Here is a 17804-nt window from a genome sequence, read left to right on the forward strand (position 1 = left end):
TACGGCCCACGGGCCGGATCCGGCTGTTCTATCCGGTTCTCTTGCTCTCCCCTCCGCTCCTTTACTTTGAATTTATATTAGTTCACACAAACACTCCATCCATGCTTTTGTTCCGGCCCTCCGGTTCAGTGTAAGAACCCATTGTGGCCCTCGAGTCAAAAAGTTTGCCCACCCCTGGGTTAGAGTGTTGCCCTGAGCACCGAAGGGTCTCGAGTTCAATTACCTGGGTTGCAGGTTTGATCCTCAGCCCCAGTCAGGGCATGTGTGAGAGGCAACCAATCAATGTCTCTCTCTCTCACATAGATGTTTCTCTCTCCCTCACCCCCACTCCCTCCCACTCTCTAAAATCAATGGAAAAAATATACTCCAGTGAGGATTAACAAAAAAAAACAAAAAGAAAAAAAAAAAAGGAGGCCCAGAGAACGTAAGCAATGACCAGGAGTCCCACAATTTAGGGGCTTAGAAGTGGGATACAAAGCTCCTGCCCAGACGGAGTCTGATACTACATTAAACCCTCTTGCGACATACGCATTGTTTACGGGGCTCTGACAGTTGAGACACACAATGAGGGCTATTCTCATCACAGGTATATCTTTTAGAAGAGTTTACTGATGTTTTAGAGTGCACTTATTTCTTCGAATTCTCATTTTAAATGAGTTGCCTGAAATAGTTTTGGGCCCAATTAATGTAAATCCTTAATTGATCAGAAAGATGTTTCCTCAGAAGTCTCTTGGTCCAGGGAATAAATCAAACCTGGGAACAGAATACTAACGGGACTGAAGCACTGGTGGATGGTGCCTTTATGCTGCCCAAGCCAATCCCCCAAACACATGACCATGTAGATGAAGGGGCTGGCAATGCTGTCTTGACATTTTCTTTCATCTTTGACACCATTATTACCAGATTTTCTAGTCCACCCAAAGCTGGTTCAGAAGCCTCTCTAGCTGTTTCTGTCCTTCTTGGCCAGTCTTTTCCACTACATAGTTTTTCAGCATCTCCCCAACCTCTTTTTTTAAAAAAGTGTCCCCATCCCAAAGAAAAGGGTGTCCTTTCAAAATGTTCTCCCTACTCATTTATTACAGTACTAGAGGCCCGATGCACAAAATTCATGCAAGAGTAGGCCTTCCTTCCCCTGGCTGCCGGCACTGGCTTCCCTCTGGCACCCGGGACCCAGGCTTCCCTCAGGCCACAGACAGGCACTAAGGACTGGGGCTTCCCAGGCAGCCCCAGCTTCATCTGGAAGGACGTCTGGTCTAATTAGCATATTACACTTTTATTATTATTATAGATGTATATAGGGAGATTAAAATGTTCATTTATAGTCCAATTTCTATTACCTGCTAACCTACAGCACTACTTCTGCCAATTTTCAATTGCTTTACTTTCATCGCAAGCCCATTTCCCAAAATCTTGATGTGTCTAATACATAAGCACCTAAATTCAGAGTGAAGCCAGGCAGGAGCTGAGGGATCCCTGGAAGCCTGTACATCTCAATGAGTCAGAACTCCCCTCTGGCTGGGAAGATGGCCGGAGTGTCCCATGCATCAGGGAGCTATTTTATTAAAGTGCTGGCCCTTCGCTGCAAGTCCAGATAGGCCAGCACTTTCTGGATGTAGGAGGCAACCCCACGCCCCCCAGGCAGCCTGCAGAATACACAGGTCTATAAATCAGAGAGCAATATTCTTAGCATGCGTTCCTAAATATGATTTATGGCCTGACACAACTGTGAGTTTACATTTTCTTGCAGATTCTGGCACACTTTGCAAACTCTTAAGCCTTGATAGTGAAAATGCCTTTCTCAAACCCTCCCACTCCCCATTTGATTATACACAGATGGTTTCCCATTGGCCAAACACAGAGCACTTGTCTGGACCTCGGTGGGCAGTTCTTCATAGGAAAACTCTTAAAAAGGTTGGTTATTGTGTGGTGGGACTGCCCGTGATAAAGCTATCTAACTCATTATAGAGTGTGAAGGATAGTATTAAGTGCCTAACCAAGACAGAGAGTAGCAATAGGAATATAGCCAGTGTTCCAAGTGACAGCCACTGTGAAGAGGAAGTTGCTCCAGGTCTCCCTGTGGCCAAGGAGCTGAGATCAGAATTAGGGTGGAATTAAGTTCCTGAAATATAACATGGGATGAACTCTAAGTTTAAGATCAAGAACAGAAATTTGGGTGTGAGGGTGTGAAGAGAGGACTAGTTTAGCCTTTTAGGATTAAGACCCACAGACTGGGAGTGACCTACTAGGTCCTTTCTTCAGTTTTGCCACTTACTAGTAAATGACCCCTGGCAGTTAGCTGATCCTCGGAGCCACAGACCCTTCTCTTTCTTAGGTCCCTTTCAAATCTACCATTCTGTGACCACACAGCCAGGGGTGTGACTGCAGCTGGCGAAGGAAAGAAAATGGCGAGGTGAGGAGAGAAGAGGGAAAGATCAAGGGGGTTGTTCATATTCAGATGAAGATCCCACTACAGAGACTTCGACCAGGGTGAAGTACTGTGATTGCCAAGCCAAATGTGACTTGATGGATGGCCCAGGAGCCAGCTTGTATATCACACAGTACAACTTCTTGTTCTCCATAGAAAAAGCAGCCTCTTGTGTCTCCTTACATCCTGAACAGCATGCTGAGGGAGAAAACAATTCCATGCTTCCAAAGCCTTTGTGCCCCCTGCCCCTACCCGCAACCGTAACCTCCAGCTGTCCTCAGCATATCAGAGGTGAATCAGCTCTGATTCCTTTAGGGCTTAAGGTAGGCAGGCTGGGCCAGCTGCTAGGCTGCCATGCACAGATGGATGCTCCCCATGGCTATTGAGGCAGGCCTCTCCCTTCAACCCCACTCTTGGGGCAGCTCAGTACAAGACTGAGCCTTGCTTGTCTTACCTTGCTACCTGGAGATGATCACCCTAGCACCTGTGGCCACGCCACTTACCCAACTTTTCCTCTTCAGACCAAGGACCACAGGATCTTTGCTGTACCACTGAGGGGCTGATGATTATCACAACCCTCAAATGGGGCCTTGAAATTTCATTTCACTTGATAATTCACTACAGAGGGGTCTTGTGTCTACTCTTGCAACTTGAGGTATAATTTTTATCATGAAAATTCCCTTATAACAAAATGTGGTCGGTGCTCAAATATTTGTTGGTTGTGCTAGGCAAGAGCATGAATGACTTCTTTTTTTGAATCATTAGTAACCATATGTACATGGGGAATGCCTCAAAGAAAATTAAAACAAAACACTAACACAATCTACATTTGCAATGGTTCCTCACTCAAGGGTAAAAGCTAGAGAAGGCCCTTCCACGGCCTCTAGGATATTTGGTGCCTGGCTGCCTCGCAGTATTCATTTCTTACTTCCCGCCAGCCACGCTGGGCTCTGCTAATCTTAGAATATGCCTCATACACCGGAATCCTTGCACTTGCTATTCCTTCATTTGGAAGCAGTGCCCCGGGTACTTACAAGACTCACTCCCATACTTTCTTTCTGACTCCTTGGGTCCCAGCTCAAATGTCACCTCCTCAGCAGGCCCTCCTTAGTCATCTTATACATAACTAGAGGCCCGGTGCACGAAATTGGTGCACGGGAGGGGGTATCCCTCAGCCCAGCCTGCACCCTCTCCAATCTGGGACCCCTTGAAGGATGTCCAACCGCCCGTTTAGGCCCGATCTCAACGGGTGGTTGTACATCCCTCCCACAATACAGGACTGCTGGCTCCCAACTGCCCTCCCCTGCTGGCCTGGTCCTCCCCCATCTGCCCTCCCCTGTAGGCATGGTCCCCCCAAACTGCCCTCCCCTGCTGACCAGGTCTCCCCCAACTGCCCTCCTGTGCCAGCCCGGTCACCCTTAACTGTCCTCCCTGCTTGACTGATTGCCCCTAACTGCCCTCCCATGCTGGCCTGGTCCCCCCCAACTGCCCTCCCCTGCTGGTCTGGTCCCCCCTAATTGCCCTCCCCTGTAGGCCTGGGTCCCCTCCAACTGCCCGCCCCTGCAGGCCTGGGTCCCCCTCAACTGCCCTCCCTTGCTGGCCTGGTCACCCCCAATTGCCCTCCTCTGCTGGCCTGATCGCCCACAACTGCCCTCCTCTGCTGGCCTGGTCACCCCCAACTGCCCTCCTCTGCTGGCCTGATCGCCCACAACTGCCCTCCTCTGCTGGCCTGGTCATCCCTAACTTCCCACAACTGCCTCCCCTGCAGGCCATCTTGTGGTGGCCATCTTGTGGTGGCCATCTTGTTACGGCCATCTTGTGTCCACATGGGGGCAGCCTTCTTTGACCACAAGGGGGCGGCCATCTTGTGTCTTGGTGGGATGGTCAATTTGCATATCACTCTTTTATTAGATAGGACTAGAGGCCGGGTGCATGAAATTCGTGCATGGGGGGGAGGGGTGTCCCTCAGCCCAGCCTGCGCCCTCTAGCAACCTGGGACTCCTCGGGTAGGGTCCCTAGGCCTGGCTGGCGATCAGGGCCTATCGTGGCTTTCCTTCCCTTGGCTGCCAGCAGTTGGCCTGGCCCCTGCCACTGCTTGCCATCTGTGTGGCACTGCCCCCCACTCCCCTGCCACCGGTTGCCTCCCTCTGCGGGCGACAGGTGTGGGGTGCTTTCGCTTGGCTGGACTGAGACTCCCTCTGCAGGGTGAGCACTGGCCGGCCCTGCACACCCGCCATAGTGTCACTGGCTGGTGGCCTGGGCCTCCCTCTGTGGGGTGATTGATTGCGGGGCTCTGCGATTGATGCAATTGATGGCTCCACAGAGGGAGGCCCTGCCAACCCAGCCGGGGCTCTGCAATCAATCACCATGCAGAGGGTGGCCTGGGCCTCCCTCTTTGGGGTGATTGATCACAGAGCCCCCCCCCCCCCCCCAATTGATCGCCCTGCAGAGGGTGGCCTGGGCCTCCCTCTGCAGGGCCATCATGGGGCAATGGCGGGGCCCCCTGAGCAATTGCATCACACTCACCTTGGCTGGTCTGGCACCTGTGCGTGTCATAGCGTGGTTGTTCGGAAGGTCGTCCGGACGGTCGTTCTGTTGTTCGGTCATTCAGTCGATTTGCATATTACACTTTTATTATTACAGACTAGAGGCCTGGTGCATGAAATTCGTGCACAGGGGGGAGGGTCCCCTCAGCCCAGCCTGCACCCTATCCAATCCAGAACCCCTCAGGGGATGTCCGACTGCCGGTTTAGGCCCGATCCTGGGGATCGGGCCTAAACCGGCAGTCGGACATCCCTCTCACAATCCTGGACTGCTGGCTCCTAACCGCTCACCTGCCTGCTTGCCTGCCTGATCTCCCCTAACTGCCATCCCCCTGTCAGCCTGATCACCCCTAACTGCCTCTGCCTGCCAGCCTGATCTCCCCCAACTGCCCCCCCTACCGGCCTGGTTGCCCCCAACTGCCCCCCCTGCTGGCCTGATTGCCCCACACAGCCTGCTGCTCTGTCATTTAGTTGCCCCTCACTAATCCCTCTGCCGGCCTGGACGCAGCCTGTTCGGTCATCTGGTTGCAATGGTCGCTTAGGCTTTTATATAGATAGTAGGCCCCACCCCATCACCCGCTGTACACCTTTACCCTGCCTGCCCTTTTCTACCATGTACTAGTATGTGTGCACGTGTCTGCCCCTGCAAAGACGTAAGTTCCCTGAGGGCTGGCTGGGCTTCTGTTGCAGTAGACACTCTTCACTGCTGTGTTCCCCATGTCTGGAGACGTGCTTTGCACATAGCCAAGCACCTGAATTTATATTACTTCTGTGCCCTTTCATTTAGACATTACTAATTTACTGGGCAGCTACCTTTGCCCTGCATTTCTGACAAATTCCACCCATTTCTTAGAAATTCTAGGTAAATATTCTGTAGGACAAAACTAACTTTAAAATATCAACAAAGATTTCTCTAAGTCAGTCTTGGGAAATGCACCTTATCCTAATATGAGCAGTGACAGCTATGGTGTTCCAAACTCGGCCCTGGGAGCGAGGCTCAGGGAGCGTGGAAGGAGGCTATGGGAATCCAGCCTGTCCTTGGACTCTGGCTGTGATCTGAGATGAATAAATTTGTGGGGACTAATTCCTAAGCCTGTGTAGGTTCTGAATGAACTGCCCTAATATGTGTCACTCTGTTAGGCAGATTATTCTGAGCTAGAAACAGTCCAGGTCCAGCAGGATCAGGAAGACCCTCTGGCCTTCCCCTTACTGCCTAAAAGAACTTAAGATAGAATACCTGCTTCAGGAAGGCACGATCTTCATACATAACTATAGTTTAACCTGATCTAGGAGTGTTAGGGAGGAACCCAGCAAAGCTATTTCATTAAAGTCCGCCCAGTGTCTTTGATTCAAGAGGGTGTAACAAATATTTGTTTACTAAACATTAACTCTTTTCATCTCCCTGTGACCTGCTTAATTTCCTTTAAAGACCTAGACCTCCCTTCCCCCTCCTTAATCCAGAAGGACATCTATACCTCAGGTTGCCCTAGGTGTCCTAGGAATTTTCTTGCTTGTGTGAATTCCCTGTGAGCACTTTGAAAATTTGATTTTCTCCTGCCAATCTGCCTTATGTCATTTTAATGATTCGACCAGCCAGAAGAACTAACAGGGAAGGAAAGGGGAAAGTTTCCCCATCCCCCAAAATATACATTCTTCTCACTGTTGAAATGAAAAGCAAATGCCTACTTAATTTAGATTTCAAAATGTTAAAACCAATCTGCATTCCTTGTCTCTTTGGCTCTATGATTAGGGCCATTCAGAGCCACAGTTCAGATCTGGATCACCCAGGGTTTGTTCTTTTATCAGAATAAAGTTTCATCTACTTGAAAAAAATATGCTCTATAACTGGAGAGGGTAGTTTAAAAAGCTTTAGTGGTTTTTTTTTTAGTTTCCTTTCTCTACCAGCCCATTATCACAAAATGGAATTGCATACTGAGCATTTCTCCGAATCACTCAAGCCAAGTATTTTTAACAGACATTCACTAAGAACTGGATCCTCTTGAAAAACAGACCAGAAGAGGCTCTTTAATTTAAATTTTACTCGATTTAATTCTTAGTATGAGCACTAGACGATGTCCCTTATGTTCCCCTAGCGCTTTTGGTTTACATAAGACCACTGCAGAAGTTATGCCCTCTGGGTCTTACCACTGCCCTTGGACACACACAGGCTTGTGTGTTTCTATTCATGATGACACTGAAGAGAGCAGAGTCCAAGCCACCAACCCTCATAGAAACACATCTGACTCAGCCCAGGGCTCTAGCAATCTGCACACAGTTATCAATGAGGAACACCACAGCTTGGGTACCTCTGAACTTCATAATTAGTATTTAAAAAAAAATAATTTAAAATACTGTGATTATTATTTTAAAAAGTATTGTTTTAAAATTTCTACAAAGATCAATACTTTAGCACATATCCTAAGATCACCCTTTTCCCCAAGAGAAGTGGTTTTCAGTGTGACAACAGGAAATATACTAAACAAAACATCAGAAGATAGTTGAAAATGTGGATTCGAGGGTTTTCACAGAGAATTTTTGAAGGAAGGTTTGCTTTTCTATCACTTTTGATGGGAAAAGGCCCTGTTAGGCTGAGCACACTTTTCAGGTGTTCTCAATTATTTCTCAGCTGGGCCATCAGATTCATGCAAGCGAGGAAAACAATTAGGAGTCAGTCATATCAATTAATTGAACTCAAAGTATTTATGAGGCTACTATTATCAATTTAGTACCAATTCCTTCCATGTTAGTTCTTCTGGCTGGTCGAATCATTAAAATGACAAACTTGTTATTTTTTAATCCCACCTGAACATGCTTTATTTTTTAATTGAGAGAGAGCGAGAGCGAGAGAGAGAGAGAGAGAAAGAGAGAGAGAGAGAGATATCAGTTGCCTCCCATACGTGCCCCAATGACAGGGAATCAAACCCGTGACCTTGAGGTGTACAGGGATGATGCTCCAACTAACTGAGCCACACTGGCCAGGGAAGATTAAAATGTTTTAAGACCAGGTCTTTACCCTAGAGGTGCCTGGAATTTTGATGATATCTGCATACAAAGTCACATATAATTAAGCACCAAACTGGGTAAATACCACAGGAATTCATTGGAGGGCCAGCTGGAAAGGTCACAAAATGTCCCTGGGGTCGGCCAAGTCCTGAAAGATGAATAAAGGTGACAGGGCAGTTTAGACAAGCAGGGGTGGAAACAAACATGGCATGCCAATCCTATATAATAAAGAGGTAATATGCAAATTGACCATCACTCCAACACACAAGATGGCCGCCTCCATGTGGACACAAGATGGCCAGCAGGGGAGGGCAGTTGTGGGCAATCAGGCCAGCAGGGGAGGGCAGTTGGGAGGGACCAGGCCTGCAGGGGAGGGCAGTTGGGGGGGACAAGGTCTGCAGAGGAGGGCAGTTGCGAGGGGGACCAGGCCTGTAGGGGAGGGCAGTTGGGAGGGACAAGGCCTGCAGGGGAGGGCATTGCGGGCGACCAGGCCTGCAGGGGAGGACAATTAGGGGTGACCAGGCCAGCAGGGGAGGGCAGTTAGGGGCGACCAGGCTGGCAGGGGAGGGCAGTTGGGGGCAACCAGGACTGCAAGGGAGGGCAGTTAGGGGTGACCAGGCCAGCAGGGCAGGGCAATTAGGGGCAATCAGGCCGGCAGGGGAGCAGTTAGTTGTCAATCAGGCTGGCAGGGGAGTGGTTAGGGGGCTATCAGGCTGGCAGGCAGAAGCTGTTAGGGGCACTCTGGCAGGCAGGCAGGCAGGCGAGTGGTTGGGAGCCAGCAGTCCTGGATTGTGGGAGGGATCCCAGATTGGAGAGGGTGCAGGCTGGGCTGAGGGAATTCTCCCCCCTCCCCCCCGCACAGATTTCATGCACTGGGCCTCTAGTTAAGAATAAAAACCTGTTACGGAATCTTTTAGCAAGGCCCATCTCTAGAATGCTATTGGATATTAGGCACCCCTCCAGAAATTCTATTAATAAGAGGCCTCTAGGGGCTCTTAGGAGAAACAATAAAAAAGACTTTGGGACACATGATCCATTACTTAGGAAGTAAAGAAGGGGAGATAGATGGCCATAACCTGGAGGTGGGGATGAGATATCCTATGAAGGCAGGAAAGGACCAGAAATCCACTCTAAGTCCTGGATTCAGATGTACTGGGGAGAAATGCTCAGCCTCCAGTAAAGCAAAGGATTGGTGATACTCAAATATTTTCTTTAATTTCAAGTTCCTCAAAAGTGTTTTAGAAAGGAGAAAAACTTTCGGAAGTCTAACAGGAGCTAGACTCACTCAGAGACCAAGGAATCTAGGTTTGTCCCAACCTTCACGGGGAAAAACTTTCCCTCCCACTTGGGACTGGCAGCAGGAATGACAAAAAGATGGCGGGGAGAGAGCAAGCGTGCAAGTGCAGGCTGCCCAGTAACATGGCAAAGCAGCCCAGCCCACGCTTCCCTAGGGAAGCAGAAATTTACAAAATGAAATTAACAATAGCAGCTGAGCAGCAAGAAACATCTATAGTTAGTTCCTACAAGGCTTGGGTCTCTTGGAGCCAAACACTAATGCAGTTTTCATTCAAATACCTCCCTCTGCTGAAGACCAGGGAAAGTGGTCTTTACGAAAGCACAGTCCCTAGGCATCTACCTACCTCTTTACAGGGAGCCTGGCCTCTGGGATAAGAGTTAACTGCTGGTCAATTTGGGATGGTCTCCACTGTTACAAATATTATAGAGCTCCCGCTAGTTTCAGGAGGGTACCCCGAACAGCAGCCTCCCAGCTTGTCTATGAGATGCACTGCTTTAATAAACAGATAAGAATGATTTGAATTAGCCCCAGGCTCCTCTGGCCTTGTTGGAACTGGATGGGCCCCTTCAGTGGGTAATTCAGGAGCACTTGACTCCAACCCATTTATTTCCTTAAGAGGCAAAGCCTTCCCTTATACTCTTCCTGGCACCATGAACCACTCAAATCCTCAATGGAAAGAAAGAATTGGGATTACTAGTATATTTAAAAATCTCAGCCAGCTTCCTCTTTCCCACTGTTTACAAAGAGTCAACTTCAGCCCAGACTCTCAAACAGTTACTTTGTGATCCAGAATTAGGGAAGCCTATCCCACACTAAGTTTCTTTCTGTCTCATCAGCAAACCCCAAATGCTTCTGTCTGGAAGCTGGAGAGCCATCGGGGAATTAATTCCTTCTCTCTTCCATCCTCTCTTATGAAATTCTGTGCCCTGTGATGATGCAGTTCTGACTTCTTCCCTCACACGCAGCTCTGTGTACACTCTTTCCGTACTTTAGGTCCCTCTGCCTAAGCCAATGCAGTGGAAGTCAGTCCTTCCGGTAATGCAAAGTATTGCACTTGGTAGAAGAGTCCTTGAGAATTGCTCTAAGCCTGAAATCCATTGAGAGAGTGTACCTGCCACACATCAGCAGTACCTGACCCCAGTCATCCAATGACATCCTTTCCTTTCCAGCCCACATGGCTACCACTCCCTGGTTTACCTGCCCATCATCTGTGACTGGCATCACTTAATAGACTCCTTTCTTGCTGACCTGCCTCTAGTCTTGCCTGTCCTCCGGTCCATACACCATGTTGTTGCGGAAGTCAGCTGATGCTAAAAAGTCTGATTTAAAACATATTCCATGTCTTCATTTTGTCAGGAGTATGAAACTATAAAGTCCTCGGAAGGGCATAGATGATCCTTCATGCTCTTTCACCTCATCTCTGGAGCATCCCCTCCCTGGACCCCATCACATTCCCTTTCCTGAACTCCTTGAAGCCCCCCCAGCACCTCTGTGTCTTTCACCATGCTGCCTTCCATAAGCTTGCACATCTGGTGAACCCCTACTTAGCCTTCCCCGTCATGGTTCAAAAGCTCTCCAGGATGTCCAGGGAGCCCCAGACACTCCTTTCCTCACTGACCTTTACCCATAACTCCACATTTTCACAGTAATTGTCTTTTCACATTTGATCCTCCACTAGATTATAAGCTCTCAGGTTACCAATATTTATTGAATGAAATGATGACTTAATTACTGAATAGATTAAGAGAGGCTTATCTGGAGGTATAGATTTGGAGACACTGGTGTATGGGTGACTGATGCAGTCCAGGAAAAATTAAATTACCTGGGAAGAACATAGTGGGCCACAAGATGAAAAGGTGAAGTAGAACCTAGGAAAATTTGAAAGGCGAACACTCAGTGGAAGAGCAATAAAAAAACACACAAAATGCCCAGCCGGCGTGGCTCAGGGGTTGAGCGTTGACCTATGAACCAGGAGGTCACTGTTGATTCCCAGTCAGGTCACATGCCCGGGTTGCAGGCTCTATGCCCAGTGTGGGGTGTACAGGAGGCAGTTGATCAATGATTCTCATCATTGATGTTTCTGTCTCTCTCTCCCTCTCCGTTCCTCTCTGAAATCAATAAAAATATATAAAAAATAAAATAAAACCACCACCACCAACAAAAAAACACATGAATCAACAATAGCAAAGACAAAACAAAAAACACACATCCCAGAGACTAAGGCAGAAGAGATTCAAAAAAGAGGAACAGTTCACGCTGAGCTCTTCCTTTGCAGTGGACAACCATTATTGCATCACTATATAGGGAAGTTTGGGTAAAAATCTTACAAAGTTATGCAAATGGAAGCTACACAATATAGATGTAGGGTTTTGTTTTCATTAATATCAGTCTTAATCAAGTCTTACAGTTCTTTCCAGTATCAGATTTTGCCAGCCCAGGGCTTCCTTTATCATTACTGAAAAATTTGTTTCTCTCTTATTTTTTCCTGACATACAGTTTAGTTTTAATTCAAAGCCACTCTTGTGACCCTAAGGTAGAAGATTTCTTCAGGTTAGGTTTTCGGACACACAGAGATGTCAATTCAACCGGACTGTAAGGTTTTGCAGGACAGATGTTAAGCCATTGAACATTAAAGAGGCCAAATAAATATGTCTGGAAAGAATGACTACATTCCATATATTTAAACACGGGAGTTAGGTCAGCTAGAATTATAGCTGTCACCCAGCCCCAGCGAATATGGAGCCTATGGCAAACATTGCTAATTGATCATGGCAACTCCTCAGCTGAGCCTGTATAAGCCCACAGCACTACAAGCAGCTACTACCCACTAGTCAGAGTTGGTCCAGATGACCTAACATCATTCCCAAGTTAACTACATTAAATTTGAGCTTTCCCAGCTCTCTGCTCATATCTGCATGGTATGCAGCCAGCTCAGCAGCTGCCTGGCAGAAACAAAGCAGTCAAGTGTGACTTGGCCTTTCTGCTTTACTATCTAGTCTATGCCCTTCTTCTACTAGGAATTGTGAATGAGTTTCCTTCAGTTATTAATTTAACTCATGCCTACAAATGTCCTTCCAGGTCAACTCAGAGAACTGAATCACCTGCCCTGAATAACCGAGTAACATGCTGATTCCAGATCTCTATCCATCACAGCCCACCTCTGGTTAGACACCCTTTGTCAGAATGCCCTGTGAAACCTGAGATTCAGCTGTACATTGCTTTTTTTGGGGGGTGGGGGAGAGAAGATGAATCTGGCAGCAGTATAGTCATTGCATGTTCCTGTTTAAAAATCCTTTGCTGGTTTCCCACTGTTTATCAACAATAGGATAAAATCCAAACTCGTTTGCATGACATCAAGTTTCTCACAATGAAAGGACCACTTCATTCCCCTTCTCCTGCCCCTGCCCATTATTCCATCACACCAAATCCTTCTTTGTGTGTGGCTGCATTTGCTTTCCGTGGCGCCTTTCTATGGCACTTAAGTCACAGTCTTAGTGACTGAACACACAACTTTATTATCTTTCCGTTCTGTGGGTTAGAAGTTCAGCATGGGTCATAATGGGTTAATTAAGGAGTTGGCAGGGCTGTGTTCCTCCTGGAAGCTCTAGAGGACATTTCTTTGCCTGTGCCAGCTTCTCATTCCTTGGTTCGTGGACCCCTCCCACCTTCAGAGCCAGCAATGGCTGGTCAAGTCTCTCCCACACAGCATCACTCAGAGGCTGCCTTCTGCTTCCCTCTTTCACTTATCAGGACTCCTCTGATTACTAGTATACTGGGCCCACTGGATAATCCTGAAAAATCTCTCCAAATCAAGATCCTTAACTGAATCACATCTGCCAAGCCCCAAAGGGAGTATCTTTTAGCGGAGGGGTAGCTATCATTCTAAATACCATGATGGTGTTCCTCCTGCCTGGAAAGTCTACTTCTCTGCCTGGAAGTCCCCCACCCAATTCCTTAGGCATTCCTTAATGTCCTATGGAAATGTCACTATTTTCATGAGGCCCCTCCCCTTCCTCCAACCCAAGGGGCTCATCCCTAAGTCTCCTCAGTTCCATGTACAACCACCTCTCCTGAACTATAGTTTATCTGTCCTCAAGCATGTCTCGCTGACTGGGTTGTGAGTCACTGTCTTATTCATTTTGCAGCCTCAGGGGCCTAACTATAAAAGATTGTGGGGAAGAAAAATGAATTGTGATATTTTGATGAGAAAAGACCTCAGGTGGAGGCAGGCACAAGATCAATAAATTCAGAGGACTTCTGTTTTGAGTACAGTTTACTATTTCTGACAGCTCTTACCTGGTTATCATCACACGATCAACCAAACCCCTTAATCCTTTAACCTCTCCAAGGAGGTATTACAGCAACCATTTGCATCTAAGTCCATGTTTAATTTCATTTCATTGTGATTAGCCCTGGGTCACAAAATGTGGTCATAGTTTTAAGTGTCCTGGGCTTGGCTAGAAAAGAACAGGCCACACAACAAGTGCTTGGTTAGATGTCCAGTTAGTTCAGATATTATCTGCCTGATTTATGAATTCCAAAAAAAAGAAAAGAAAATGACACTCATCTAACAAATCTGACTGTACTATGTTGGAGGCTAAAAGCAACTTTGCCACAATAATTATTTGGTATCTCAATGTCTGGAAGTCCTTGCATTAAAAACATAGAACAGAAAGTTCAAATTAAGCCAAGTTTATATAGCCTCAAATATTTAAATTGCAAGCCAAACAAGGAATTGAATAAATTAAGGTCATGTGAATGGGGTGGTGGGGAAGATCTACAGTGAAACCTTGGTTCTGGAACTTAATTCATTTCCAGAGGCTGTTCAAGAAACAACTTGTTCAAAAACTGAATCATTTTCCCCATCAGAAATAAATTGAATTAATCCATTCCAGACCCCCAAGTGATTCCCTGTTTTAACCTTTCTCAATTGCCTGTGATCATTGTTTTGTGAGCACTTTCACACCCTTAGCAACATCAGCATTCTTGATGGTCTCTATATTTTAAAATTGTGCTATTTGTGGATTTCGCCATGCCATGCTTAGTAGCCAGGTCAGACACACAATCACCTCTATCATACTTTGCAATTCTTTCTTTTATTAAAAAAAACATATTTTTATTGATTTCAGAGAGGAAGGGAGAGGGAGAGAGAGAGAGAAACCAGTGATGGGAGAGAATCATTGATCAGCTGTCTCCTGCATGCCCCACACTAGAATTGAGCCCGCAACCCAGTATGTGCCCTGACCTGGAATTGAACTGGTGACCTTCTGGTTCACAGGTTGGCGCTCAACCACGGAGCCATGCTGGCTGGGCTACTTCTTAAGTTCTATTGTTGTTCTCACAACTTTCCTTTTCACTTTGCTGCTATCACTAACCTTCTTAGGACACATGGTGTCTTACTGTATGTATTTAATAATAATAAGCAACAACGACACCAGAAAAACATAAAAATACTCACAGCACAATTAACAACTCAAGATTTAGGGGTAAACTGACTCATACTCACACATTCTCTCCTTTGTCACCTAAGAGATGCATGACTGATCATACAGGTGTCTGAAAGGGTTGTTGGGTTGAGAACCAAATTATTTGAGATGGGTGACGTTCCAGAAGTGAGGTTTGACTGTATTTTTAAAGGTAATAGTTTGCTATGAATATCTAATGTTACTAATTTCTATACAGTTTAGAAATCTAAAGACATGAAAAAAATAATTACGTGCTTGGCAGTTGAGCTGCAAGAATCCAACAGTTAGGTACAAAAGAGAAGAAATTATTACCTGTTTTCTAATTTGAATACAAAAATCTACTTTGCTACTTTCTCTTCATTAGCAATAATAAAATATCTCTTGAATCTAAATCCTGTTGGTTTTGTTAGTTTTAGATTAGGAGAATGTGGAGTTTAAATATGTCTTTTGTTAAATTTCCTTGTCCTTCCTAACTAAAAAACAAAACCATATATATAGATCTAGAAAGGGCCTATTGATCTATATTAAACCTCACATCACAAAGGCTTAGTGCTTCCTCAAGGTCAGCAGAGCCGGTACTAACTTCCACTTGGGAATGCAGCCTGAGAACACCCGACCTGCTGTACAGGGTAAGTTGTACACTTAAGTTCTACTTCGTGGCAGATTTTAACCTGGTGCGTATTTATAGAAAAGGGAAGCACAATTTCTCAATATGTGTTTCTCAATCATCTAAAGTTTTCTATAAATGTATTTAGAATGCATTTAGGAGCAATGAACACCAAACTGTTTGGCTAAAATGGAGGACTTTGGGCCTAGAGCCTGTAGAAATCATATTGTTGCTATTGTTGTTGTCTGGAAATTTCAAGCCTTTCCTGTTATTAAATCTCAGTTATGTTTAGGCATAGCATAGAGCACACTTGGGAAAACCATCCCGGGTAGCTGGAATTACAGTGGGAACCAGAGCAGGCAAGAACAAACATTAAAAGCTCTTCACAGCCCAGTGAAAAGGCAGTGCACCTCGAAAGTCTATTAAGGTCTATCAAGAATACAAACAAGATGTTTTCTAATAAGCTTAATAAAGAAAAAGCTGAACCCACTAAATGTTACTTATGGAAATAGGTTTGAAGCCATAGTTTTAATTAGAGGTAGAACTAGTTCCTACTAAAACAAGGATGGCTTACCTTGCTCTTAATAGATCCAAAAATCCTAGTAATGGTAATGGTACTAAATATTTTAGGAAGAACCAACAGTAGAAACCGCAGTGGGAATCTACAAATTGTCTTTAAAAATTATATATATATAATGCCAGTAAAACTACGTTTATCTAACTTACTCCTCTGAAAATAAATTTTCCATCTTGCATTTCATATTGAACAATTTTACTATGTTCAGCATAGTAGCAACTGGGAAAAAAATATGTTTCATGTAGAAATAAAGTGAGAAAACTTTACAAAAAAACCCTGCTCTTCTGCAATGATAGCCTCCCAACTTCTTATTATAAAGCTAAGATAACACAAAATATTGCTACAGTAACCAAACTTTTCTGTAACAAGTATTCTTAACAACAATGGTAATTCAACCATAAAAGGTTATTTTCTACAGTGTGAGCAGATAATGGACCTGCAAACATTCCTCTTTTTTTTTTTTTTTTCTAGCTTGCTTTATAAATCTTGCAACTTGTAAGCTCCAATTTTTTGGATGGGGAAGGCAGGTTAATGGTCGAGTGTAAAATAAATCAGCTCAGCAAATACTTTATTTTTTTAAGCAGATGAAATACGTCATGAAGCAATTCTGTGTCAACTTGCTATGAAGGCAAATGCGACAAACTCAGAGAGCTCCAGTCGTGAGGCGGCGGCTGGAAGCATCCACAGCTTCCAGCACTCCTGCAGCATCAGGACAAGGCGCTCTCCCGGAACCGGACCCAGAACCCCCGCTCAGGGCCTTCTGGGGCCAGGACAATACACCTTACTCCCTATTTCGGGAAAACTGAGGCACGGTGACCCGAGCGACCTGGAGTCAGGCGAAGGCCCCCACTGCACTTTGGCGTCCCCTTCCCCGGGGAGACCCGGGAGGCTCCTCGGTAGCGCGCGGTAGACACCGCGTTCCATGCAATAGCAGGCTTATAGTATAAGCCTGAGAGGCGGTGTCCCCAATCCATCCGCCGCACCCCCATCCCGCCCCACAGTATGTTGAAGCATCCTGCGACCCCCAGGAGCCCGCTGCAGGGACCTCACCGCGCCTCCCAGTGCGCAGCCTGCATCGCTGGCTCCGCCACCTTAAGTGCCCGAGAAAGTTCCGCGGTGACAGCCGCAGCTGCGACTCGACCGCCCACCAGGTGTGGGGCTCCCTGCTATCCGCGCCTCGCAGCCCGGTCTAACCCGGCGCCCCCACTAAGTCTAACCTGATGCCGCCGTGCCACTCAAGTGGCCACCGTGAGCCGCTCGCCATGGCCAGCCTGAGAGCGGCCGCCGCGCCGCGATCCCCGTCCGACGACTGGCAGCTCCTAAGCGGATGAGCCGCCTCCGCCAGCCCCGTGCAGCGAGGGCTGCGTCGCCGGCGGGCGGCCGGGAGTGCGGCGCTTCCCACCCACTGGAGCCAGAGCCGGCCGGTGCTGAGCATGCCCAGTGCGGCTCGCCGGGCGGCGCGGAGGCGCGGAACCGGGTGCAGTGTCAACGCCGTGTTTTCGCAGCAGCCACTGGCGCGGGGAGGGGCGGGCCAACCGGTGGGAGCTGCGGCTCCTCCCGCAGAGGAGGGGGCGGGCTGTGTGTGCCAGGGAGTCCCCCACTCGATCTCCGCAGCTTCTGGCGCCGGCCTCCGCTGCAGGACGCCGAGGTTATTACGGAGCGGATGGCATTTATTTCTGAAGCTGTCGTGCTTGGGCAGTATGACTGGCGATTGAGATGCAGGGCACAACCAGAACTTCTGTTGCAACTTTGTTGAGCGTCGCGTCGCACTGTTATTCAGGGAGAGGTTTCTTAGAATCCCATCCCGGGACACGAGAGAACCAGCCACACAACCCCCGAACCTACCCCGTCTCCAAGGCCACCAGCCAAGCCACCTTTTGATCAGAA

At 47.1% G+C, this 17804-nt stretch overlaps 1 protein-coding gene across 2 annotated transcripts in view; it reads right to left on the bottom strand.

Annotated features, from left to right (window-relative positions):
• The window catches only part of MFAP3L (microfibril associated protein 3 like), a 45326-nt gene extending 28013 nt beyond the window's left edge, over positions 1–17313 (bottom strand). Inside the window, exon 1 of one of the 2 annotated variants that reach the window (XM_080676322.1) lies at positions 17135–17313. The gene's annotated coding sequence lies outside the window, so the exon portion shown is untranslated. The remainder of the gene's footprint in view (positions 1–17134) is intronic. The other variant, XM_080676321.1, reaches the window with a different exon arrangement.
• Positions 17314–17804: the final 491 nt, after the last annotated feature.

This window comes from Plecotus auritus (assembly GCF_963455305.1).
Source record: "Plecotus auritus genome assembly, chromosome: 6".
In the NCBI taxonomy this organism is placed as follows: Eukaryota; Metazoa; Chordata; class Mammalia; order Chiroptera; family Vespertilionidae; genus Plecotus; species Plecotus auritus.